General features: G+C 35.2%; 1 protein-coding gene and 1 pseudogene across 7 annotated transcripts in view; one reads left to right on the top strand and one right to left on the bottom strand.

The window, feature by feature from the left end:
* The window catches only part of LOC100716734 (nuclear RNA export factor 2), a 108,901-nt gene that overhangs the window by 71,847 nt on the left and 11,396 nt on the right, over positions 1–25,658 (bottom strand). For all 7 annotated transcript variants that reach the window (XM_063246204.1, XM_063246201.1, XM_063246206.1 and 4 more), the window contains one exon: positions 11,548–11,670. The gene's annotated coding sequence lies outside the window, so the exon portion shown is untranslated. The remainder of the gene's footprint in view (positions 1–11,547; positions 11,671–25,658) is intronic.
* On the top strand, positions 22,997–25,133 carry LOC101788759 (transcription elongation factor A protein-like 4; annotated as a pseudogene).

Raw genomic sequence — 25,658 nt, 5'->3', positions numbered from 1 at the left:
ATTAAAAGCCTTAGACTCATTAATGTGACAAAAGAAATCTTGTGGCAGCCCAATATTGAGGCTGTGGCACAAGTATTGTTGGGGGCTTTTAGCCAGATTTGTATTGAGAATCAGGAGCAAATGGCACAGCCAAATTATACTTAAGTTTTGAGTTGGACAACAAAAGGAAATTCCAGTAGATCTGAGGCCTGTAATGAGGAAGCAGAGAGCAAGACGTGAACTCCAATAGTCTTGGGTATCCCTAACTATCCAGCATTGTCAGTGGTAGTTACAGTCATCATACCCTGTCTTCTGGGCTGGCTTTGCTCACTCTTTGCAGCTTTTTTCAGACAACTCACATTCTTGGATTTTCCAACATTCTAGTGTCTCCACTGAACATCAAATTCACTTTCAGTTTCTCACACTATTCTCTCAGGAGCAAACTGCATGGAATCCCAAGCGATCTTTTGAAATCTGGGTGGAAGCTTCTCTGACCCCACAAAAAGTCTTGTGTTCTGTATGCACGTAAAATGAGCACTACCTGAATGACACCAACACCAGCTGTCAACTGGAGCAGTAGCTGAGTCCATTTGTATATTTCCAGAAGATTCAGAAGCCCCTGAGTGCCTGGATGACTCAGAATTATAAACGGAATCCCAGCAAATCAGTTCTTGGTCTCTATTCTGTCAACATTCTGGAGTGTGTTGCCATGACATATTTAATGCAATCCTGATCAAAATGCTATTAGCATACCTCACAGACCTAGAGAAAACATTCCCAAAATTCACTTGGAACCATAAGAGATCTAGAATAGCAAAGGCAATCCTCGGCAACAAAGGCAAGGCCGGAGGCATCATAATCCCAGACTTGAAATTATACTACAGAGCTGCTATAATAAAATCAGTATGGTACCAGCAAAAAAAAAAAAAAACCCAAACAAACAAACAAACAAAAAACAGACTTGAGAATCAACGGAAAAGAACAGATGATAAAGGCCCAGGAGTCTCTTCTCAAATCAAAGTTTTTCACATTTGTAATTCTGAGCCTTCACAGTACGGATCCTTGCTACTTATTCACATTCCCATGAGGCATTTTTATATTGTTCAGATACAAAGTACTTGGCTTCTTTTTAATGCTAATCTTTTGATCAACTTGAAAATTTTATTTGAAATATTATCAAAATAATTGAGTCAATCTCTTCAGTTTCTATATGTTGTACCTTCATTTTCATTTGTTTCAAGATTTTTCAAGTCTTCTTAATTTCTTCATTGATTTTTCAGAATTATGTTTTAAAATATCCATTCATTAGTATAGTGACCAAAATTTTTCTTATTACTCATTCATAATTTTGTACAGTAGTCAGAAAAAGATAATATTTCAAGTTTGGAAAATCTGTTAAGACTAGCTCTGAAACATATCATATAATCTATTCTGGAGACTTTTCCATATGCTATTATTGAAAGAATTCAGGCCAACACCTTGTGACTAATGTGGATCCAAAACACCCCTTCGATCTCATGCTCCTAATGTTTCAATGTCCCCAAACTTGCAAGCTGCCTGCCTATCAGTCAGCTCCCAGAAAGTGCTACTTTGAAGGTCAGTCAGGCTCTGCTTATTGACAGTACACAACTTGCCAGCCAACTACTTGAAGGACAGTTCCAACTCCCTTTCTCAGCTGTTCCCCACCTTCTTATCCCTATAAAACCCCTGAGTCTGTAAGAGACAGGCTTCTTGGTCCTCATACCAGCAATCTCTCTTAAATTTTAATCCCAATAAAACCTGTCTTTGGCTCTGTAGCTCTACTTCCCTTTCCTTTCTTCCTAGCAGTTAGAAATTTGTATTCTCCATCTGATCAGTGGATGGGGTTCTGTAGATGTCTATTAGGATCATTTACTGTATAGTGCAGTCTGTTTTTTATTTTTATGTAGATAATTTTTTCATTACTGAGTGTGAAAAATTAAAATGTCCCACTATTATTACACTGTAGTTTATTTCTTCCTTTAGATCTATTAACATTTGTTTTATATATAAACATTATTTCATATTGGGTGAATTTATATTTAGAATCATTATTTCTTCTTTTTTATTTAAACAGAAAAAAGAAAGGAAAAAAAACAAAGCAGTAAAAGGGTACAAGTAATACAGAATTTCAAGAAAAAAATATACAGTAAGAAATCACTAGTTAATAGGTTACACATTGTCTTCTTAGAAACAGTTGTCCAAATTATAAAATTAAAGCCTATAAAGTGGACATTCATACAGTGAGATTGCAGACAGTTCCATTCAAAGATCCAACAAAAGCTCAGTAATATGTTTTTCTATCCTACACACTCAAACATACATGCAGTAATATCCCTTAGACCACCTTCCTTTCCTCTCTTTTTTTACAATAACAATTACACTTTTTGGGTTTTTTTACTCCCACAGTTCTTATTACTTTTTTTGAAGAGAGTAAAACCAAATGCAACATATCAGAACAGAGTCAGTTTAGAACAGAAGGATGGGCATAGTACATGATGCAAAAATAGAATATCAGGTGATCAAAAATGGTTACCATTGTGCCTCTTGCTATTTTTAAAAAGAGTTGCCTATATCATCAGGTATAATAGAATTGATCAAAACAGTACCGAACGAGACCAATAAAACCTACACTGGAGACCTTACAGGACTTCTAAAGAAGACAACAGTCACACCATAATGGGCATCATAGTAAATCTTACTACCTTCAAAGTGGTTACCCATACCCTCAAACTTGATACTATCAAACAAAATAGAATATAGTAAAATCAGACAGAACAAGATGGGGAGAGAAATACTGGGGTTCAAATCAGGTTAATAGGACAACAAAAAAGTTACTATAATATATCCCGCTATTTTTTAATTCAGTTTTCCCTTAATTGAAAAAAAATAAGAAAAAATAAGATTAATTTTAAAAAAAGGATGGAGATTGAGATAAAAGAGGACCTTTTCTTGGAACAACACAGGTCAGAATGGAACAACTTAAGCATCATTGTGTTTCACCCCCAGTTAAGTTAACATACTAGTAGTCACCATAGTGCCTCTTTCCCTGAATTATTTGAGTATAACTTCGTATATTATAGACTCAAGCATAACAAGATAGTGTGAAGCCATTCAAGAGAATGAAAGAATTACAGGGTGTTGGTTAACAGAAAACAAACAACGGTTTCTGTATTATCTTTTTGCCTATAAAAATATTGTTTATATTATCGCATATAGTAAAATATAGTAAGATACAATATGTTAAAACCAGTGGAAACAGATGTACAACAGCATCATGGGACTTCAAAACAAGATGATATTAAATCAGCCCTAGCTTTTCTGATGTGTTGCTTTCTTCAGAATAGCTATTGGTACTATCACCGATACTAAAATAGAACAACCCAGGTTAAAACTATTGCAATTAGTGGGTGAAAACAGTATACCGTTTCAAAGCAATATGATTGGGAATCATGATTACCACATTATTTTATGTATTCTTATCATTTGGTATTTATACATATGAGTTTGATTTATTTCACTTATGAGTATGGTCTCAAGCTGCATCCATTTATTTATAAATATCTCAATGTGATCGTTCTTTATAGCTGAGTAGTACTCCATTGTATAAAAATACCACAATTTTTTTATCCACTCCTCAGTTGATGGATACTTAGGTTATTTCCAAGATCTGGCTATTGCAAATTGTGCTGCTATACACATGGATGCACATATATCACTGTGGAATGATGCTTTCAGTTCTTCTGAGAATATGCCTAGAAGTGGAATAGCTGGGTCAAATGGTGCTTCAAGTTTCAGCTTTCTGAGAAACCACTAGACTGACCTCCACAATGGTTGCACTAGTCTACACTCCCTCCAACAGTGCAGGAGCGTTCCTTTTTCCCCACAGCCTCTCCAGCACTTGTTGTTGTTGGTTTTCTTGATCTTGGCCATTCTTGCAGGAGTGAGATGAAATCTCTGTGGTTTTCATTTGCATTTCTCTAATGACCAGTGATGGTGAACATTTTTTCATGTATTTATTTGCCATTTGTATTTCTTCATCTGAAAATAGTTTATTTATCTCAGATGCCCACTTTTGGATGGGGTCTTTGAATTTTGCAAGTCTGATTTTTTTAATTCTTTATATGTTTTAGACAGAAGTCCTTTGTCTTAGAGGCAGTTCACTAAGATTTTTTCCCAGTTGTGGGTTTTCTTTTCACTATGTTGGAGATTTCTTTTGACGTGCAGAAACCTTTTAATAAGAGGCGCTCCCAATTATTGACTCTGGGAAATATTTCCCGTGTGGTTTGAGTCCTATTCATGAATTCTCTACCTACTCCTATGTCTTCAAGGTTTTTACCCAATTTGTCTTCCAATAGATTTAGTGTTTCTGTTTTAATATTTAGATCTTTGTTCCATTTAAATTTTATTTTAGTACATGGTGATAGGCATGGGTCTAGTTTTAGTTTTTGGCATATAGAGAGCCTGTTTTTCCAACACCATTTATTAAAGAGACTGTCATTCTTCCAGTGAACATGTTTGGCTCCTTTATCAAAGATAAGGTGGTTGAGTGTGTTTGTAGTTTTGGTTGTATCTTCTAATATATTTCACTGATCTTCAGCTCTGTTTTGGTTCCAGTACCATGTTGATTTTACTACAGTTGCTTTGTAGTGTCATTTCAAGTCAGGGATTGTGATACCCCCTGCATTGCCTTTGTTACTTAGAATTGTCCTTATTCTAGGTCTCTTCTCGCTCCAGATGAATTTTAGGAGTGATTTCTTGAGTTCTATGAGATATGTTGATGGTATTTTTATTGGGATTGCATTGAATTTGTATAAAAGTTTTGGGAGAATGGCCATTTTCACAATATTTATTCTTCCTATACATGAGCAAGGGATGTCTTTCCATTTTCTGAGGTCATCTACAATTTCATTTTTCAGTGTGTTATAATTTTCCCTGTATAGTTCGTTCACTTCTTTTGTGAGAGTAATTCCTAAATATTTCATTTTTTGGTTGCTAGTGTGAAGGGTGTGGCTTTTCTTATTTCTCTCTCTGTGACTTTATTGTTAGTGTATAGCAATACTATTGATTTTTGAGTATTGATTTTGTATCCAGCTACATTACTGAATTTATTTATTATATCTAGGAGTCTTTCAATGCAGTTTTGGAGATCTTCTAGATAGAGTATTATGTCATCTGCAAATAATGATAATTTAACTTCCTCTTTTCCTATCTTTACGCCTTTTATTTCTCTCTCTTGTCTAATTGCTCTGGCCAGAATTTCCAGTACTATATTACATAGGAGCTGTGATAAGGGACATCCTTGTCTTGTGTCTAATTTTAAAGTAAAGGCCTTCAATTTTTGGCCATTTAGTATGATATTGGCTGTTGGTTTGTCATAGATGGCCTTTATGATATTGAGGTAAAGACTGTCTATTCCAATTTTCTGCAAGTTTCTTATCATAAATGAATGTTGGACCTTATCAAAAGCTTTTTGTACATCTATAGAAATGATCATGTGATTCTTCCTTTTGGCTCTATTGATATGGTGTATTACATTTATTGATTTACATACATTAAACCATCCCTGCATGCCAGAGATGAATCCCACTTGGTTGTGGTTCTTGGTGATTTGCTGCATCCTATTTGCCAGTAGTTAACTGAGGATTTTTGCATCTGTGTTCATTAGGGAGATTGTTCTGTAGCTCTCTTTTTCAGTTGGGTCCTTCTCTGGTTTTGGTACTAGAGTAATATTTGCTTCTAGGAACGATTTAGGAAGGATTGCTTCCCTTCCAATTTCATTAAAGAGTTTGAGGAGTGTTTGCATTAGGTCTTCTTTGTATTTCTTGTAGAATTCTGCAGTCAATCAATCTGGGCCTGGGCTCTTCTTTGTAGGTAAAGATTTAATTATGTTTTCAATTTCATCAATAGAAATTGGGTTATTCAGTAGTTTTACATCTTTGTTACCTAGCTTTGTGCTTCGTAGGCTTCTAGGAATCTGTCTATTTCCTCTGTGCTATCAAACCTTTGAGAGTAGAGTTTTTTGAAATAGATGTTGATGATGTTCTGTATTTCTATAGGGTCTATAGTGATTTCACATCTTTCATTCCTTTTTGCATGAATTTGAGCTTTTTCTTCCCTTTTTATTATAAGGTTGGCTAGGGGCTTGTTGATTTTATTTATTCTTTCAAAGAACCAACTCTATGATTCACTGATTTTTTGGATTGTTTTTTAGTCTCTATTGCATTGATTTTTCCTCTGATTTTTATAATTTCTTCTCTTCTTTTGACTTTGGGCTTGACTTCCTCTTCTGTTTCTAGATGTTTGACGTGTAACATCAGGTTATTTATTTGTATTGGTTCTGTTTTTCTGATGTGGGAGCTCAGTGCAATAAATTTTCCTCTGAGGACAGCTTTCATTGCATCCCACAAATTCCGGTAAGTTGTATTTGTATTTCTGTTTGGTTGTAGGTATTGTTTAATTTCTTCTTTAATTTCCTCTGTGGCCCACTGATTACTCAATAGTGTGTTATTCATTTTCCATGTGTTTGTGGGAATTTTGCAGTATCTTTTATCATTAATTTCTAATTTCATAGCTCTATGGTCTGATAGCATGCAAGGGATAATTTCAACCCTTTGCATTTATCTAAATATGTTCTGTGAATTAATATATGGTCTATTTTAGAAAATGACCCATGTACTGCTGAGAGGAATGTGTATTCTGTTGTTGTTTGGTGGAATATTCTGTATATGTCTATTAGGTCCATTTGTTCCCAGGTGTGATTCAGTTCTTTTATTTCTTTGTTGATTTTCTGCCTGGTTGATCTATCCATTGGTGTCAGTGGTGTGTTAAGATCTCCTGTTAGACTTGTGTTACTGTTAATTTGGTTTTTCATTTCTGTTAGTACTTGTTTTATATAACTGGGTGCTCTGGAGTTTGGTGCATATATATTTAAGAGAGTTATCGCTTCCTCTTGGAGTTTTCCCCTAACCAGTATTTAGTTACCTTCTTTGTCCCTTGTGATCATTATTGGCTTGAAGTTCACATTGTCTGCAAACAGAATGGCTACCCCTGCTTTTTGCGGGGAGGGGTTCCATTTGCATGAATTATTTTTTTCCATCCTTTGACTTTTTAGTCTGTGAGTATCCTTTTGGGTTAGATGGGTTTCTTGTAGACAGCAAATGCTTGGATTTTGTTTCTTGATCCTTTCTGCCAGTCTGTTTCTTTTAATTGGTGCATTGAGACCATTTACATTAATGGTTATAACTGTTATATGTTGGTTTATTGTTGACATGTTATCTTTCTGCTGTTACATCTTTAGATTTCTGTTCTGTTTAATTGTCTGCTTTGTTTAGTGTTTTTTTCCTAAATGTATCTAGGTTGTCTTTCAATATTCTTACAGGGTTGGCTTGCTGATCATGAAGTTTTTTAGCTGTTCTTTGTCATGCAAGTACCTTATTTCTCCATCGATTTTGAAGGACAGTTTTGCAGGGTGCATCAATGTAGGTTGGAAATCATTTTCCTTTAGGATCTGAAATACTTCACTCCACGCTCTTCTTGACTTTATTGTTTGTGCTGAGAAGTCTGCTGTGATTTTCTTTATAGGTGATCTGTCTTTTCTCTCTGACAGCTTTTAATATTCTATTCTTTTGTTGGATTTCTGGGATGGTGATTATTATATGTCTGGGTGTAGTTTTATTTTGGTTATGGCTATTTGGAGTTCTATATGCTTCACTGATCTTATTATCAGTTTCCAATCTCGTGTTTGGGAAATTTTCAGCTATTACTTCTCTAAATATCCTCTTGACATCCTTTATGTTGTCCCCTTCTTTTTCATGTATCCCTATCATCCTTATTTTGTTCCTCTTTGCATCATCTTGCAGGTGTTGAATTGTTATTTCCTGATTTCTTGTTATTTTAAAAAGACCTTTCCTTTCTTGTCACTGGCTGCAATCTTGTCTTCAAGGTCTGAAATTCTCTCTTCACATTTTACAACTTTCAATGGAGGTTTTGATTTCCTGAATATCTCTTTGCATCTGCTTTATATATTTTGTTTGTTTCTTATATTGTTCATCCAGGGATTCTATCTTTTTGCTTAGTTCCTCCATTTTTTTAACTGTGTCTTCTTTAAATATGTTCAGCATCTCCTTCATTTCTTTTATCATTTCTTCTTTTACCTGAGAGATTATTTCTAGTTTGCATTCCTTTAAGGCTTCCCAGAGTTGCTTCTTTATTTGAGTTACTATTACTTCAGGTATTTCAGGTATGTGGCATGTGTTTTCTTCTATGCATATGGCTCCTAAGCTTTCTTGGGATGGGCTGGAGTTTTGAGATTGCATTTTGGTCTTTCGTTTTGTCATTTTCCTATATTTTCGAGCTTCAAGTATTGTTCCAAGTGAGGACGAGATTTCCTCCAGACTGGGACTGGATTCTGTGCCATGGTCCCCCTCACTGGTCCCGGCACAAATCATTATTTCTTCTTGCTGAGTTAGCCCCTGTGATCATTATATAATGATTTTCTTTGTCTCTACTTACAGCTTTTGATTGAAACTCTATTGTATCTGATAAAGTATGAGTATTTATGATTTCTTTTAGATTCTATTTGCATGGAAGATGTTTTCTCATTGTTTCATTTCCTATTAATGGATATCCTGTGATTTGAATAATTTATTAATATTAATAATTTATAATTATTAATTATAATAATTAATTCTATAAGCAAAATGTAGCTTGGCCTTGTTACAATGTATCTTTAATTTCGGAAGTTAATCTATTTCCATTTACAGTATCTATTGATAGTTAAGATCTTACTAACATAAGGGAAAAAACTCATCTTGCTAGATGTGCAATATGAGTTTATGTTGTCTAAATTGAAGAATAAATTTTAGGAGCAATAGACGTTAAAGACAGAATATATTTATTGAGAGAAAGAAAGCTTCTGTCTGAGCAATGCAAAAGGAATCCTGAGTGGGTTGCCTAGGACACTAGGGATTTTTATAGAGCAAATCCTTGACATAAGGCAGGTCCAAAATGCGGGGAAATGGAAAATCACAAGGTGGTCATAATGTGGGACACAACAATTGTATAATTGCTCAAGTAAGTTTGATTAAATGGGAAAGTGAGTCAGGTAGCAAGTGGTTATGAGAACAGAATAGGGTTATTTTTGTAGGGGGTTGGGTTAGTAGGTCCTTCTGGTTTCCTCAGGTGATTGGTACCTGTTTAGAATATCAATCCTTGATGTTTATGCTTAGGAAATATGTGGGTGCATTTGTTTTATCTTTTGTCTTTAGGTCTGGCCCATAGCCTGAGGTGTTAGTCTCCCCCACAGACTCAATGTGTTTGGTCTTCTGCACTAACTCCTTTGAGATCCTATCCTTATCTCATTGCTTATATTTCTACATAACTTAGCTTCCTATAACATTACTACTGACACTTTGTTATCTTTTTCTGGGGTTTTATTTGCTGTTCCATTCTTTCTTTCTCCCTCTTTTATAAGTTTACTTTATGGTTAAATTGTTTCTCTACTAGTGTGTTTTGATACTTTCACTATTAGTTTTTAGTGTCTGGGCAAAATAAAGTTTACAAAAACATCTTTTGATTATAAAATACATTTTGAAGAGACAGCAAATTAGCACTGATCTTGAAAATACAGATAACAAAGGAAAATGCTGATAGTTTCCACATTTGCACTCCATTCCTGCCCAATATTTTGAATTTTTGATCTCCACATTACATATTTTTGTTGATTACCTACAGCATGTTAATAGTTATTAGTATTTAAATCATTATATTTTTATTTTTATTATTTATAAGTGATTTGCAAATCATGTTTACAGTAACAGAGCATTTTTAATTTGTCAGTATAATTAGTCTTACCAATGAGTTTTATAGCTTTTGAAGTTTACTTCTTACTAATAACTTTTCTTGTTTGAGAAATTCCCCTTACTATGTTTCACAGGATAGGTCTATCAATAATGAATTCTCTCAACTTTTGTTTGCCTGGGAATGTGCTGATCCTTTAATTTCTAAAATAAGCTTTGTTCTGCTCAATTTTATTCCTTTACATTGATAGTCTCATCCTACTTCCACTTCCACTTAGTCTGTAAGTTTCTTGCTGTTAACCTTTTTTTTTGTACCAGCAAGCTGATAATTATTCCAGGTGAATTGAGACACACTGATGAATTTTTTCTGCTTTTTTATTTCTTTGGTATCTCTCTTGGTTACTTATCTCTACTTGCTGGAACAAAATACCTAACACCCAAAATGAAGAAAGGAGAGATTTAGAAAGGAGTAATAAATATTAGTTCACTGTGGAAGTTTCAGTCCCTAATTAGCTGGCTCCAAAGCAGGGTAGCATGGCACTGAGGCAACAGTTCAAGGCAGCAGCCAGAGTAACAAGCCTCTCCTCCTTTATATTGTACACAGGCCACCATCCCTCCAGGGAGGATGTAGCATTTACAAATTCTCTGTGCCCTCCTCTTGTACAGGATGAGGATATTTACAAGTAAGGGTCCTGACTCCCTACTGAGTCTCTCAGTTAAACTTCTAAACTTCTCAAGTTGACACAGTCTCTGTCCATGTCACGCTGCCTAGCGTTGGAGGAGCATTGCAGTAGGAATTACTAAGGCACCAGTGTTGCAACACTGATTCATATTCAGAGCCTGTAGCCAAAGGAGACAAGTATAGCAAAGGGAAAAGAACAGAAGTCTGTGTTGATATCATTTACATGATTTGAGACTGCTGTGGTCAGCCAGTGATGTTGTTTGCCAGAATATGACTTCATCACATTGAAGCAACAGGTCTGTCTGTCCAGCACTGAGGTAGTTCCTAAGACTCTATAGGCACAGACCCAGAGACAAGGACTTTTATCATCTGCATAGTGTTTTGCTTCACCAACCCAGCATTAAGATCCAAAGCAAAGTCCTGCACATAATCCCCTGGCTAAGCCCTTAATAGATGCATTTTTTTCTTGACTACATTCCCAAGGTTGAGAAAGGGGTGGTAGAGAAAATCCTTTAGCTATCAAGTTAGGGCCCATCTGTGAACACTGCCCTGAGGGCAGGAGCCATGAGGCTCTGTCCAGTATTGGCTTTCACTGTGACAGGACTTGTACTAAATTCTAAGATTAGAGTCTAGAATTCATTCTATTTCCCTCCTCCAAAAGAGGTTTTTTTCTTCATGTTGCAATGAATATTGTTTGGAGAAGGCTAGTACATGCAACTCAGTTTTTCTTAACTTCTTCAAAGTTTTTTATTATTATTATAATAAAACCAAGTACTATAACTTCTTACTACTTTCACTGAGCTTTTGTACATGAATAACTATTCTCATTAGTGTTTCTGCAAGGAGACAAGTACTAAAGGCTCTTATGTTGCCATCATTTTACTCTGACTTCAGTAATATTTCTTTTCTGTTTTTTTTAACTTCATTTTTATTTTTAAAGACGGTAAAATTAAACATAACAAAACAGATCATAAGATACCAATGGAAGAGACACAGATTTCAAAGCAAGACAGTCAGAGATCTTCACTGTTTATCATTCATTTTGGAATTTTTTAGACAGAGTCTCACCATGTAGTTCAAGCTGGCCTCAAGCTGGCAGTGATCCTTCTGTTTCAGCCTCACAGGTGCTGAGATTACAGATGTGTACCACCATACCTGGTCTCCAGTAATATTTGTGTGCACAACTGTAAACTGTATGAAAAAGAAATCAAGAAAATAGTGTCATTCACTGTCGCTACCAAAAAAAAAAAAAAAAAAAAAAACAAAACCCACAAAAAATACCTTGGAATAAGTTTGGCCAACGTGAAATTTCTAATGAAAAAACTGATGAAGACAAAAAAACAGTTGAAAGTCTTGATTTAGAAAAGTTAATAACAGTAATACATTTATGCTACATGAAATGATCTGCAGATTCATTGGAATTCCTGTCAAAATACCAATGATACTATTCAAAGTAATAGAAATACTAATCGTAAAATTCATATGGAAATACAAAGAAGCCCAAATAGTCAAAGCAATCTTGAGTAGGATGAACTAAACCACAGTCTTCATGCTACCTGATTTGAAAAGCTATAGCAAGGTTAAAATAATCAGAACAATATGGTTCTGGCAAGAAAAAGGACACATAGAGTAGTGAACCAGAATAAAGGTAACAAAAATTTAACACACACTTCATGGTTGATTTGATTTTGACAAAGCTTTCAAAATTACATTGGGCATAAAGCATAGTCTTCTCAATAAAGATTTCTTTAAAAAACTGAATTACCACATGCAGAATAATAAAATTAGAAATTAGATTGCATCAAAGTGATATGTTTCTATAAAGGAAAAAATCAACAAAATGAAAAGACAACCTGTGAAATGGAAGAACTTATTTACAAACCATGCATGTAATATGGGATTAACGTCTAAAATCTATAGGGAACACAAACATTCAATGGCAAAATAAAAATTTTTATGTGAGAATTTTTTTTATTTTAAAAAAAAAGAAAGCTATAAATGATAAAGAATTTTTTAAAAAATTGTATGAAATTAACACTAGTTAATACAGTGCATATTATTATTTTAGAAATAGTTGTTCAGGTTACAAAATTTAGGCAAGAAAAATTATCAAAAAATCAGAGAAAGCACAAACTGTTCTTTTAGATGAACTTGTAGATATTAGTAGTGTGATTATCTATCTTGTGTGTGTGTGTGTGTGTGTGTGTGTGTATATGTGTGTGTGTGTGTGTGTGTGTGTGTGTATAAATTGTAATGATAAAAGTACCTGAATAAACTTTTCCCAAAAATGACATAAAATGGCGAACTTTTGTATGAAAAAAAAATTTCAGTATCACTAATCATCAAGGAAATGAAAAAAAAACCAGATATTATTTCAAAGTTTTAAAAAACACTATTAAAGATGAAACATAAAAAGCACCAGTGAATAGGTGAAGAAAAAGCACCATTGTTCATTTTTGTATAAATGAATATTAGGACAGTCATTATGGAAAACAACATGTAGATTCATAGAAAAATTAAAAATAATGCTAGCACATGATCCAAGCCTCCCATTACTGGATATATATTCAAAGGACATGGAATCAGTATGTGAAAGAGACATCTGTACTCCTATGTTTGTTGCAGCACTATTTACAGTTATTCACAATAGGCAAGATACAGATACAACTTGGTTGACTACCAGTGAATGAATGGATAAAGGAAAATGTGTGAATATACACAGAATGCAATTTAGCCATAAAAATAAGGAAATACAAGCTGGAGGGAGTGGAATGCACCCGAAATCTCAGCATTCTGTGGGATAGAAAATTCAAGCACAGTCAAGGTAATGTAATGACTTTAAGAGACCATGTTTCAAACTATAATAAAAGGCTAGAGACATAGCACAGTCCAAAAATCTTTAGTTGAATCCCCAGTCCTCTCACACCATAGAAGATATTTTCATTTGTACAATAAAATAAACCAGGCACATAAAGACAAATGCTACATGCTCTTATATGTGTAGCATTTTAAAAAGTAAAAGTCCCAGAAACATAGAGTAAACTTGATGATTACTGGAAGCTGGGGTCAGAGGATTTAAGATATCAGTAAAAAAAAAAGCACAAAATTTCAGTTAGACACCAAAGAGATTGATTGACCACCATAGTGATGACAATTAATAATATATACTCATAATGAAGTATTATATTTTTGAAAATTGTTCACAGTAGATTTTAAGTGTTCTCATCAAAATAGTGGTGAGTTTTAGGTTTTTTGGCATGGTAGAGAAACAAAGGCACAAAAAGGAAAAAGGCCTTTGTTGCAGGCAAGGGAGGGCTGCAGAAATATGCAAGAACCCTTGTGAGGCAGATGAAGACACCATGTGCCTGGGACTCTGGAGTTCTGGGCCTGCTGGCGCCATCGGTTCCAGAGGCTGGGCAGCCTGGGGTGAATGTCCCGCACCATCCCCCAAGCCCAGCTAGTTTGGGATCCTTGCTTGGCCCAGGACAGGGTACTTGGCAGCTTCCTGTTGCACTGGACCAGCTCCGCAGGTCTTGAGCCAGCCTGCCCAACCCCCAGTGATCCTCACTCAATCCAGGGAACTGGGCAGCCAGAGTCCCAGGAGCTGAGAGCATAGAAGAGGATTTCCAACAGGCCCAGGGTAAGCCTTAGAATAACACTTGAAACACAGAAATATAGGAAAATGACAAAAGACCAAAATGCAATCTCAAACCTCCAGCCCATCCCAAGAAAGCCTAGGAACCATGTACATAGAAGAAAATATATGCCATACACCTGAAATACCTGAAATAATAGCAACTGAAATAAAGAAGCAACTTTGGAAAGCTTTAAAGAAATTCAAGCTAGAAATAATCTCCCATAGGGGCTGGGGGTTTAGCTCAGCGGCATAAGCACCTGCCTTGCAAGCAGGTGGTCGTGAGTTCGATCCCCGGTACCGATAAAAATGAAAAAGACAAAAAAAAAAAAAAAAAAAAAAGAAATAATCTCCCAGGTAAAATAAGAAATGATAAAAGAAATGAAAGAGGTGATGAACATATCTAAAGAAGACACAGTTAATAAATTAGAGGAACCAAAAAAATAGAATCCCTTGATGAACAATATGAGAAACAAACAGAATACATAAAGCAGATGCAAAGAGATATACAGGAAATCAAAAGTTCCATTGAAAGTTGTAAAAACTGCCTCAATGAAAGTGAAGATATAATTTCAGACCTCGAAGACAAGATTGCAGCTAGTGAATAGGAAAGGAAAGATCTTTTAAAAATAACAACAAATCAGGAAATAACAATTCAACAGCTGCAAGATGATGCAAAGAAAAACAACATAAGATTGATAGGGATAAATTAAAAAGAAGGGAACAACATAAAGGATGTCAAGAAGATACTTAGAGAAGTAAGAGCTGAAATTTTCCCAAACATGAGATTGGAAACTGGTATCAGGATCAGTGAACAGATAGAACTTCAAATAACCATAATCAAAATAAAACTACACCCAGACATATAATAATCACCATCCCAGAAATCCAACAAAAGAATAGAATATTAAAAGCTGTCAGAGAGAAAAGACAGATCACCTATAAAGAAAATCACAGAAGACTTCTCAGCACAAACAATAAAGTCAAGAAGAGTATGGAGTGAAGTATTTCAGATCCTAAAGAAAAATGATTTCCAACCTAGACTGATGTACCCTGAAAAACTGTCCTTCAGAATCGATGGAGAAATAAGATACTTGCATGACAAAGAAGAGCTGAAAAACTTCATGATCAGCAAGCCAACCCTGTAAGAATACTGAAAGACAACATAGATACATTTAGGAAAAAACCACTAAACAAAGCAGACAATTAAACAGAACAGAAATCTAAAGATGTAACAGCAGAAAGATAACATGTCAACAATAAACCAACATATAACAGTTATAACCATTAATGTAAATGGTCTCAATGCACCAATTAAAAGAAACAGACTGGCAGAAAGGATCAAGAAACAAAATCCAAGCATTTGCTGTCTACAAGAAACCCATCTAACCCAAAAGGATACTCACAGACTGAAAGTCAAAGGATGGAAAACAATACTTCATGCAATGGGAACTCCCAAAAAAGTGGGGGTAGCCATTCTGTTTGCAGACAATGTGAACTTCAAACCAATAATGATGAGAAGAAATAAAGAAGGTCATTACATACTGATTAGTGGAAAACTTCAAGAGGAAGAGATAACAATCTTTTTTTTTTGGTCTTTTTCTTTTTTATCATTACTGGGGATCGAACTCATGACTGCCTGCTCGCAAGTCAGGCGCTTATGCCACTGAGCTAAATCCCCAGCCCTGAGATAACAATCTTAAGCATATATGTACCAAATTCCAGAGCACCCAGTTATATAAAACAAGTATTAACAGAAATGAAAAACCAAATTAGCAGTAACACTATTATAACAGCAAACCTTAACACCCATTGGCACCAAGGGACAGATCAACCAGACAGAAAATCAGCAAAGAAAAAACAGACCTGAATCACACCTGTGAACAAATGGACTTGATATACATATACAGAGTGTTCCATCCAAAAATATCAGAATACACATTCTTCTCAGCATTACATGGGTCATTCTCTAAAATAGACCATATATTAGCTCACAGAACATATTTAAATAAATGCAAAAGAGTTGAAATTATCCCTTGCATGTTATGGGGTCATAGCCCCAGGAAATTAGAAATTAATGATAAAGGATCCTGCAAAAATCCCACAAATACATGGAAACTGAATAACACATTCTTGAGTAATCAGTGGGTCACAGGGGAAATTAAAGAAGAAATTAAAGAATACCTACAAGCAAACAGAAATACAAATACAACTTACCAGAATCTGTGGAATGCAATGAAAGCTGTCCTCAGAGGAAAATTTATTGCACTGAGTTCCCACATCAGGAAAACAGAACCAATACAAATAAATAACCTGATGTTACACCTCAAACATCTAGAAAAAGAAGAGCAAGTCAAGCCCAAAGTCAAAATAAAAGAGGAAATTATGAAAATCAGAGCAGAGATTAATGCAATAGAGACTAAGAAAACAATGCAAAGAATCAATGAATCAAATAGTTGGTTCTTTGAAAGAATAAATAAAATCGATAAGCCCATAGCCAACCTTATTTAAAAAAGGGAAGAAAAAGCTCAAATTCTTGCAATAAGGAATGAAAAAGGTGAAATCACTACAGACTCTGTAAAAATATAGAAGATCATCAACACCTATTTGGAAAACCTCTAATCTCACAGGTTTGATAACACAGAAGAAATAGACAGATTCCTAGAAGCATATGAAGTACCAAAGTTGGTCAAGAGGATATAAAACTGCTGAATAACCCAATTTTTACTAATTAAATTGAAAATGTAATTAAGTCCTTACCTACAAAGAACAGCCCAGGCCCAGACGGATTCACTGCAGAATTCTACAAGAAGTACAAAGAAGACTTAATGCCAATACTCCTCATACTCTTCAATGAAATTGAAAGGGAAGCAATCCTTTCTAAGTCATTACTGGAAGCAAATATTACTCTAGTACCAAAACCTGAGAAAGACCCAACTAAAAAACAACTACAGACCAATCTCCCTAATGAACATCGATGCAAAAATCCTCAGTAAAATATTGGCAAATAGGATGCAGCAAATCATCAAGAAGATTATACACCATGACCAAGTGGTATTCTTCCCAGGCCTGCAGGGGTAGTTCAACATACATAAATCAATAAATGCAAACCACCATATCAATAAAACCAAAAACTGAGATTGGAAGTCCCATTTGTTCCAGCTATTACACTTCTAGGCATATTCCCAGAAGAACTGAAAGCATCATACCACATTGATATATGTGCACCCATGATTATAGCAACACAATTTGTAATAGCCAGATCTTGGAAACAACCTAAGTGTCCATCAACTGAGGAATGAATAAAAAATCTGTGGTATTTTTATACAATGGAGTACTACTCAGCTATAAAGAATGATCACATTGAGATATTTATAAATAAATGGGTGAAGCTTGAGACCATACTCTTATGTGAAATAAATCAAACTCACATGTATAAATAGCAAATATTTGCCCTAGTGTAAGAAATGATAAGAATCCACAAAAGTGTGTGGTAATCCTGATTCCCCATTATATTGCTTTGAAGACTTATAATGTTTTCATTCATTATTTGGAATGTTTTTATTCTGGGTTGTTTGATTTTATTGTCTGTGCTGATATGAACAGCTATTTTGAAGAAAAAAAAAAGACATCATAATAGCTAGCACTGATTTAATATCATCTTGCTTTGAAGTCCCATCAAGCTTTTGTTCTTCTGTCACCATTGTTTTTATTATGTTGTATCTTATTGGATTTTATTATATGTGGTAGTACAAACAAAACTTTTTATACACAAGGAGATAATACAGAAACCATTGTTCATTTTATGTTACTTGGTTCTAAATACCTTGTATACTTTCATTCTTTTGAATGGTTTCACCCTGCCTTGATATGCTTGACTCTATAATATACGAAGTTATACTCAAATATTTTTAGGAAAGAGACACTATGGTAACTACTGTTATGTCGGGTTATCTTGTGGTGAAGCACCATGTTGCTTAAATTGTTCTGTTCTGACCTGTGTTGTTGTGTTGTTATGTCCTTTTTCATCTCAATCTCCTTTTTTATTTATTTAAAACAAATATAAATTAAAAATAGCAGGATATATTATAGTAACCCACTATGATTTCCTATTAACTTGATTTGAAACCCTGCATTGCTCCCACCATCTTGTTTTGACTGATTTTACTCTATTCTGTTTTGTTTGATAGTATCAAGTTTGAGCATATAGACAACTACTTTGAAGACAATAAGATTTCCTATGATGCCCATTCTGGTTTGACTATTATCTTCTTTTTAAGTCCTATAGTGTCTCCAGTGTTTCAGTTTTATTGGTTTTGTTCTTTACCATTTTGTTCAATTTTATTATAACTGATGATATAGGCAATTCTTTTTAAGATAACAAGAGGCATTATGGTAACCACTGTTGATCACCTGGTATTCTGTTTTTACATCATCCTTTTGTTTTGACCTACTCTGTTTTGTTTGGTAGCATTTAGTTTTATTCTCTTCAAAAAAGTAATAAGAACTGTGGGAGTAATAAAACCCAAAATGTGCAATTGTTATTGTAAAAAAGAGAGGAAAAGAAAGTGCTCTACAGGATATAACTGCATGTATATTTAAGTGTGTAAGATAGATAACCATTTAACTAAGTTTTTTTGATCACTGAACAGAACTGTTTGCAGCCTCACTGTTTGAATGTCCACTTTGCATGCTTAAATTTTGTAACTTGAACAACTATTTCTGAGATGATGATATGTAATCTATTATCTAGGGATTTCTTACTCTTTATTTTTTTTTGAAATTCTGTATTACTTATACCCTTTTTCTGTTTTGTTTTTTTTTTTCTCTTTAAATAAAATTTTTAAAAAAAGAAACCATGTGCCTTTTATTAGGTGTGACAGGGAGTGGAGTTTGAAGGGGTGGGCAAAATGACATATTAACAGCTGCCTCCTGTGAAAATAGTAGGAAATGTAAATAGGGCTTGAAAGAAGAACTCAAAAATCAATATTGGAGGGACACACTGTGGTTTTAGAGTTTAGCCCCACGTTGGGCATAAGCACACTGGGCCTGACAGAGTTTCATAGGGGTAAAACCCATTAGTGAATACATATGTTAAATAACCCAAAAGTATTGTGTTGCACATCATAAATATATACAGTTTTTAGTTGTCATCTAAAAATTAATGAAAGTATAGCCATTAGGACTGTGCTTACAAGAAGAAAAGCTAGGTGCAGGCAAAATAAGAAGGGATCTATTGGCAAGCCAGAAAATAAAACAAGAAAAAAATAAAACTATGATTACAATATACTTTGAAAATCAAAACAGAATTTGTCAAAACTTATGAGATACAGTTTAGCAGTGCCTAGATGAAAATGTGTATCTGTAAATGCTTGCACTAAAGAAATGTAAATCTCATGTCAAAAAGCTAAACTTTCACCTTAAAAATCTATAAAAAGATGATCAAGTTAAATCAAAGAAATCAGGAAGAAGAAGGAGATAAAACTGTAATGGTAATAAATGAGAGAATAAAATATTAATGAAATTCAAATTTGAGTAATTGAAAAAATATGTATTTTTAAAAACTGACCAGAATTTACCCAGACTTACCAAGAAAGAAAACAGAATTATTAAAGTTGTTAAAATCTGTAATAAAAGAGGGGGCATCAGTCCCAACCCTACTGATGTAAATCAGATTATAAAGTAATACTATGAACAACTGCATGACATCAAATAAGACAAAATAAATGGGAAAATTCCAAGAAAGTTGTGGCTAAAAAAACTGACTTTAAAAGAGACAGAAAGACAAATGTCATCACTGAAAATATCACAGTATGCAATTCCAGGGCTCCATAATGTGCAAACTGAGGTAGAAATTTCTGTCACAATCAACTTTCTTAGAACTCAAGAATTTATTCCAAAAATTATCAACCAGAAGCTGCTTTTTTGTGGTGAGAAATTTTCAATTTCCTTCCTACTGTTCCCTAGATTGTCAGTAATCTATTGATTGCTAGACAATGTTCTTGTGTTTGGAATGCTAATACTAGAGTTTTGGGATTTGGATTTGTTCTCTTAAACTTGTAGTTGTGGGTTGTGACCAGCCCAAAAGTTTCTCAAGGACCAGCACTAAGATTTTCCTTTATTCCACTGAATAAGGACTACTCTTATGATAATGGTGAATTGACCTTTGGTGGCTTTTTGGCAAAGGTATTTAAAGTATCAGGTGTTAACAATAGCAGTCTAGAGCTAGAGTAATACTCAGGTTCCTGTAAACAGGCTAAGAACCCTGGCATTCTATAGGGAACAAACACTTTTAAAAATGCTTATTCACATTTGGGCTGCGGTGTAGCTCACTGTTAACATCTACATGCTTGATCCACAGTACTGCAAAAAAATGTGTCTAATGATGATAAAAGGGCATTATTTAATGATTAAATACTCATATATTGAAGAATCAAGGATATGTATGTCAAGAGTGGCATACATTCAGAAAAGACCAGGGAATATATAATTTTCAACTCTGGATTGACGTTCAGGCTCAACACAAGTAGAAAGTAGAACATTAAAAATGTTGCAACTCAAAGATTATCTGCAAAAACTGAGAAATGATTTTTGTGTTTTATTCTTTTGCTGGATTTAGGCATTTAAAATGACTAACGCTGAATAATAATCTAATAAAACACATACTTGAGTAGTTACACATGAATACAATTTATAGAAATATTTTAAATAATACTAAAAAACAGTAACCTACAATAAAGAGCAATGACAAAATACAGGGAAAAGGAGGAATTGGTTGTCAGAGTGAACATATTCCAAAAATATACAAATTCCAACAAAGTTTTGAGATGTACAAAGAATTAACAAATCATAGACTGATCACAGGAAAAAATTATTATTAGAAAAATAATTATTAGAAGCTATCCCTAAGAAATCCACATATTTTACCAACCAGACAAAGCCTTTTCATGAAGTATCACAAATACTCATAAAATGATAAAGAAAACCAAAGAAATAGGATAGAAAAGAAAACAATGTCTGACCACATATATATGAGTATCAGCAGAGACAGAGTTAGAAATAGAAATCATAAAATAAATAGATTTTGAGACTAAAAACTATTGAATTCAATGAAATTAAACTGAAATGGAAAGCTTACTGAAGAGGTAAAACAGAAGTTAAAATAAGAATGAATTTGAAGATAGGTGTTAGTTGAGAGTATTAAGGTTAAGGAGTAAGAAACAAAGAAAAGGAGGAAAGAATAGAATTCAAGAAACTTATACGTCTTCAAGCAAGAGAGAAAAAAATAACTAATGGCTGAAAACTAATCAAACTTGATATAAGACCTTAATTAATGTATTAAAGAATTCAATGAATTCCAAATAGGTTAAATTCAAAGGGATAAAAAGACTTGTTTTTTAAATCTTGTCAAATCCACAAACTATAGCACTGCACTGTAGCAATTATAATGCTGGAAGTTTTTTAGTTCTTTGAATCAGATGGTGATTTTACAAATGTGAACAAAAATTTAGAAAGAAAGAAAGAAAGAAAGAAAGAAAGAATAAAGAAAGAGAAAAGAAGGAGGGAGGGAGGGAAGGAAGGAAGGAAGAGGAAGTGAATGAGGAAAATCATGGGGCAAGAAGTCAATCATAGGTGATCGCTGAATGAAGAGTTACAATGAAGTTGCGACCAAAGTCCATATTAAAATACTGTAATACTTTCTATGTTAGCTATCCAACATTCTCTTTCAGTGAGAGGCCACAAGTTTGAGGGTATTTGAAGGGAGGTGAGAAGCCAAAAGAGGTGACAAGAAGGAAGTTGGTGAAATCATTTTGAGATACATAGACTTGTGTCCACAAAAGTGTTGATTGCATAAAATGTCCCTAAGTGTCATTCAGGTAGTGAAGCAACACAGATAGTTTACAGGGAAGAACTGAGACAGTGGGAGGCAATAGCATAGAGCTATAGACTGGGGAGTCATTTTTGGTTAATGAGCGCAAATCAAGTCACCCAGGGTGAGAAAATAATGTGAACCTAAGAGAAGACAGAAACACTGGGAACAATTCCATTCAGGGTGGCTACTTAACTTTCTGGCAGGCACCACCACCAAGTCAGGCAGAGCTGGCTTTGAAAATGGCTATAGGGTTCGAAAGCTGATCACACTTGGCAAAGTAGAATGCCATCTCAGAATGGTGGCCACAATTGGTGAAAATGGGCATAAGAGAGAGAGGGGGTGGGAAGATGCTGTGAGATGACTTAACGTAAAGCACCTTAAGTCAAGAAGCTTTACCTTTTCTGTTCTGTGATACTGCCCACCTTTCACAACTTCTTGGTCCCCCCGGGAGGAAGTAGTGCAAATTTGGATGATGCTGCACTCACATGACTGTCTGGGGACTAACCTGAGCTGTGTTACTGCCTGCTAAACCTGTGACCTTGTAGTTGGATCCTATAATCAGTTCCCAGAACTGATGAGCAGCAGCGAGCAGAAAGCCAGCTTCTGGGAACCTGAGAATGGATAGGCATATCTCCAGACCCTGCAAATCAGTAAGGGGGTGAATGCTGCCAGTGGACTCCTAGCAAAGGTGGGAGTCCATGGCAGCAATGTCCTTTAGCAGCAGAGGGAAGAAGGTCAGGGAGAGAGGAAAGAAAAAGGGAAGGAGGGCACCCTCCAGTGACCATCTGTCTCTAAATCTCCCCTCACCCCACTATTCATTTCAGAATGATGGGAGGATACTCAGAGGCAGTACAAAGATGGACATAATTCCTTGTGGAAATAAAACCTCCTTTCACTTACATTTTGCATCTATGGAGACAAATTGACCTGGGCAGAAAGGGGGAAGAAGGGGGCCAGATTGTCTTCTGGCTCTAAACCTAGTTTGGAAAACATACTGGTCTGCGGGCTAAATGCCGAAAAGAAATGGCATCTGGGGTGTGGGAGGATGGGGTGGTCAACAGAAAAGTGAGAAGGACCCAGATTCGGGAAAGGGACCTGAGTCTCTGTGAGCTCACTTGATTGTACAACCCTTGCCCATGTCCTGTGTGTTTGGAAGTGTGCACGTCTGTTGTGCCAGTGCCCTTTAAGGCCTGGAAAAAAAGAAGCAATGTTTCCAGGTTCCTAGCAGGTCAGTAGAAGGGTGGAAGCATGCACGAGGACTCAGAGGGTTGATAATGTAGAGGGTACCATGCTGCCACCCTAGACCTGGACATAATGTGGGGCTCAGAATGTCTGCTCCCACCACATATAGTGCACATACCTTGCTGTGCCAAGGGACCAAGGGATCAGAGAAAGAAACAGAGTCTGCCAGGGAATTGTCAGCTTTCAGTGTATAGGATGAATGTGGTGTGAGTGCTGGGCAGACACCATCCTGGGAGATCAGATGAGCTTAGGAGAACCCTCACAAAGGAGATGCAAGTCCTATTTGGACCTAGGTTCCACCCTTGTGTGCCCTCAGTCTCCTATGTCTCCCCTTCCCTCCACTCTTACCCCCATGATAAGACCAGAGGGAAAATTTCAACATAGAAAAACTGTGCAGTGAAAATGATAGAGTGCCTTCAAGCCAAGGAAAGGTGAGAGAGAAACAAAAGCAATAGGATGAGAGAAAGCCAGAAGCTTGTACTCCAAAAGTGAAGATGCCAGAAAATGAGAGCATAATAGAAGATAAAGAAATGCTAAAGGATGAAGAACAGCCAGAGAGTGAGAAAGGAGCAAACGAAGGAAAGCTAGAAGCCCAGGGGAAGGAAAATAATAAGGGGAAATCAAATAAAGTGGTAAAGTTCAAGACTGACACAAAGGCAAAAGAGAGTGGAAAATCAAAGAGTCAGAGAAAGCCAGATCCCAACAAGGGCTGCAGGAAAGCACTCTGCTGAGGATGATGTACAGATACTCTTTGTTTAACAGCCTACCTATTTAATGGCTGCTCAGACTTATGATGAAGGTGTGCTATTCTGACTTACCACACAGTGCTCAGACTTACAACCTGCCACTCAGAATGATGGCCCTCATTGAGACGTACAACATGGGAATATGAGGGGTGATGCAGTCTTCTGGTGGCTTCTTCTATTTGTACTCAATTCTATGGCTGAAACATCACAGATTTCTTAGCATTTTGTCTACAGTACACTGTCTATTGTGTGTTCTCAAAAGTAAGTGCAGCTATGTTAGAACTAGAGGCTATGGTTATAAATGTGGCACAGTTAACAAAAGTGGAATGGCATTTGAGTGCTTTTATGATGGCATCATGAACATTATGAAGCAAAAAAGAAAATGAAAAGATAAATCTCACTAATGAGATTCTTCTCAAAGGATACACCCAGGACCCCTATTACTTGTTCTTCCATTTGCACTTCGTCATTTTTCTTACCACGTCCTTGTACATCTGGTCATAATTCCTATAAAGACACTGATTGACACTGATGAGGATCTTTGAAACATTTGATGGCTAAAACATTAGCTCAGATGTCATTTTTTTGTACAGTGGTACATATCTTGTTGATAGACCTTTGATGTAGTTTTTGTACAGTATACCTTTTTCATATGGTACTGTAATTTTTGCTGATTGTACTATTTAGTACAATTGTGTAGCATTATATTCCATTATACATTATAGTACTTCATATAAGTTATGCAAAGGAAACCAAAGTCATTAAGTTTGACTTTCCTTTGATCATTTCTTTGTTCTTAATATTTTAATGTTCATACTACATACAGTTCCTCATTCAGCAGCCAATTCATAATAACAGGCTCAAGTATGGCACTTAGTCATTAAAAGAAGAATATTTGTACCTAGAAAAGAAAGACCAACAAATGACTGGCTCAGTACTTTAAGGAATATGAAGAAGGCCATGCATGATATGAATTTCAGCAATGAGGATTAGATAAGAAAAATGCCAATATGACTAGGATACAAAAAATTTACAGACCCCCTTCTACCCAAAGGGCCTTCTGGAATTCAGAGATGACTATAGAGCCCTATAAAGAGACATTGAAGACATCCCCTATATGCGGTGCTCCCACGGGCATTTTCCAGGCACAGTGCTTTAATGTTTCAGTAATACTTTGCTTAGCCATTCCTCCTTTTACCAGCAACCATTTTGAACCAGCGACAGCATTCACTCTACATTTTAGTTGGAATTCCCCCCCGTATACAATGATTCTTGAAAAAACAAAGTTTCTTATAATATCATTTTATAATATATTTTTATAAAAAAATAGATATACACATGGAAGACAAAACATTATTATCACTAAAGGGTTGGAAGTGGTTTTTTCAGTAGTGATATTAAGAGTGATTTCATTGGTTTTTATTTAAACTTGTCTGTTTATTTTTTCTTAAAAAACACAAAGCACTTTTCTCACAAAAACATAAAATATTTTAAACTCAGAAAATGGTACACAAATATCAATGTAAAGAATTTTTGGTGGCCTTATAGAGGCAGTGTAAACTCTTAAAAAGTCTAATTGTCAGAATTTAAAATTGTAGGTAAAATTCATACTACATCGGAGCTCATATCTGGAGGAATCAATTCAGGATTATTACAGTCCATTACTCTAACAGAAAGTCTTGTC

The sequence above is a fragment of the Cavia porcellus genome, unplaced genomic scaffold (genome assembly GCF_034190915.1).
Source record: "Cavia porcellus strain 051 isolate PalLab524CR breed Dunkin Hartley unplaced genomic scaffold, mCavPor4.1 scaffold_3, whole genome shotgun sequence".
NCBI lineage: Eukaryota > Metazoa > Chordata > Mammalia > Rodentia > Caviidae > Cavia > Cavia porcellus.
The sequence above is the reverse complement of the archived record's forward strand: the minus strand, read 5'-3'. Positions and strand labels throughout refer to the sequence as shown.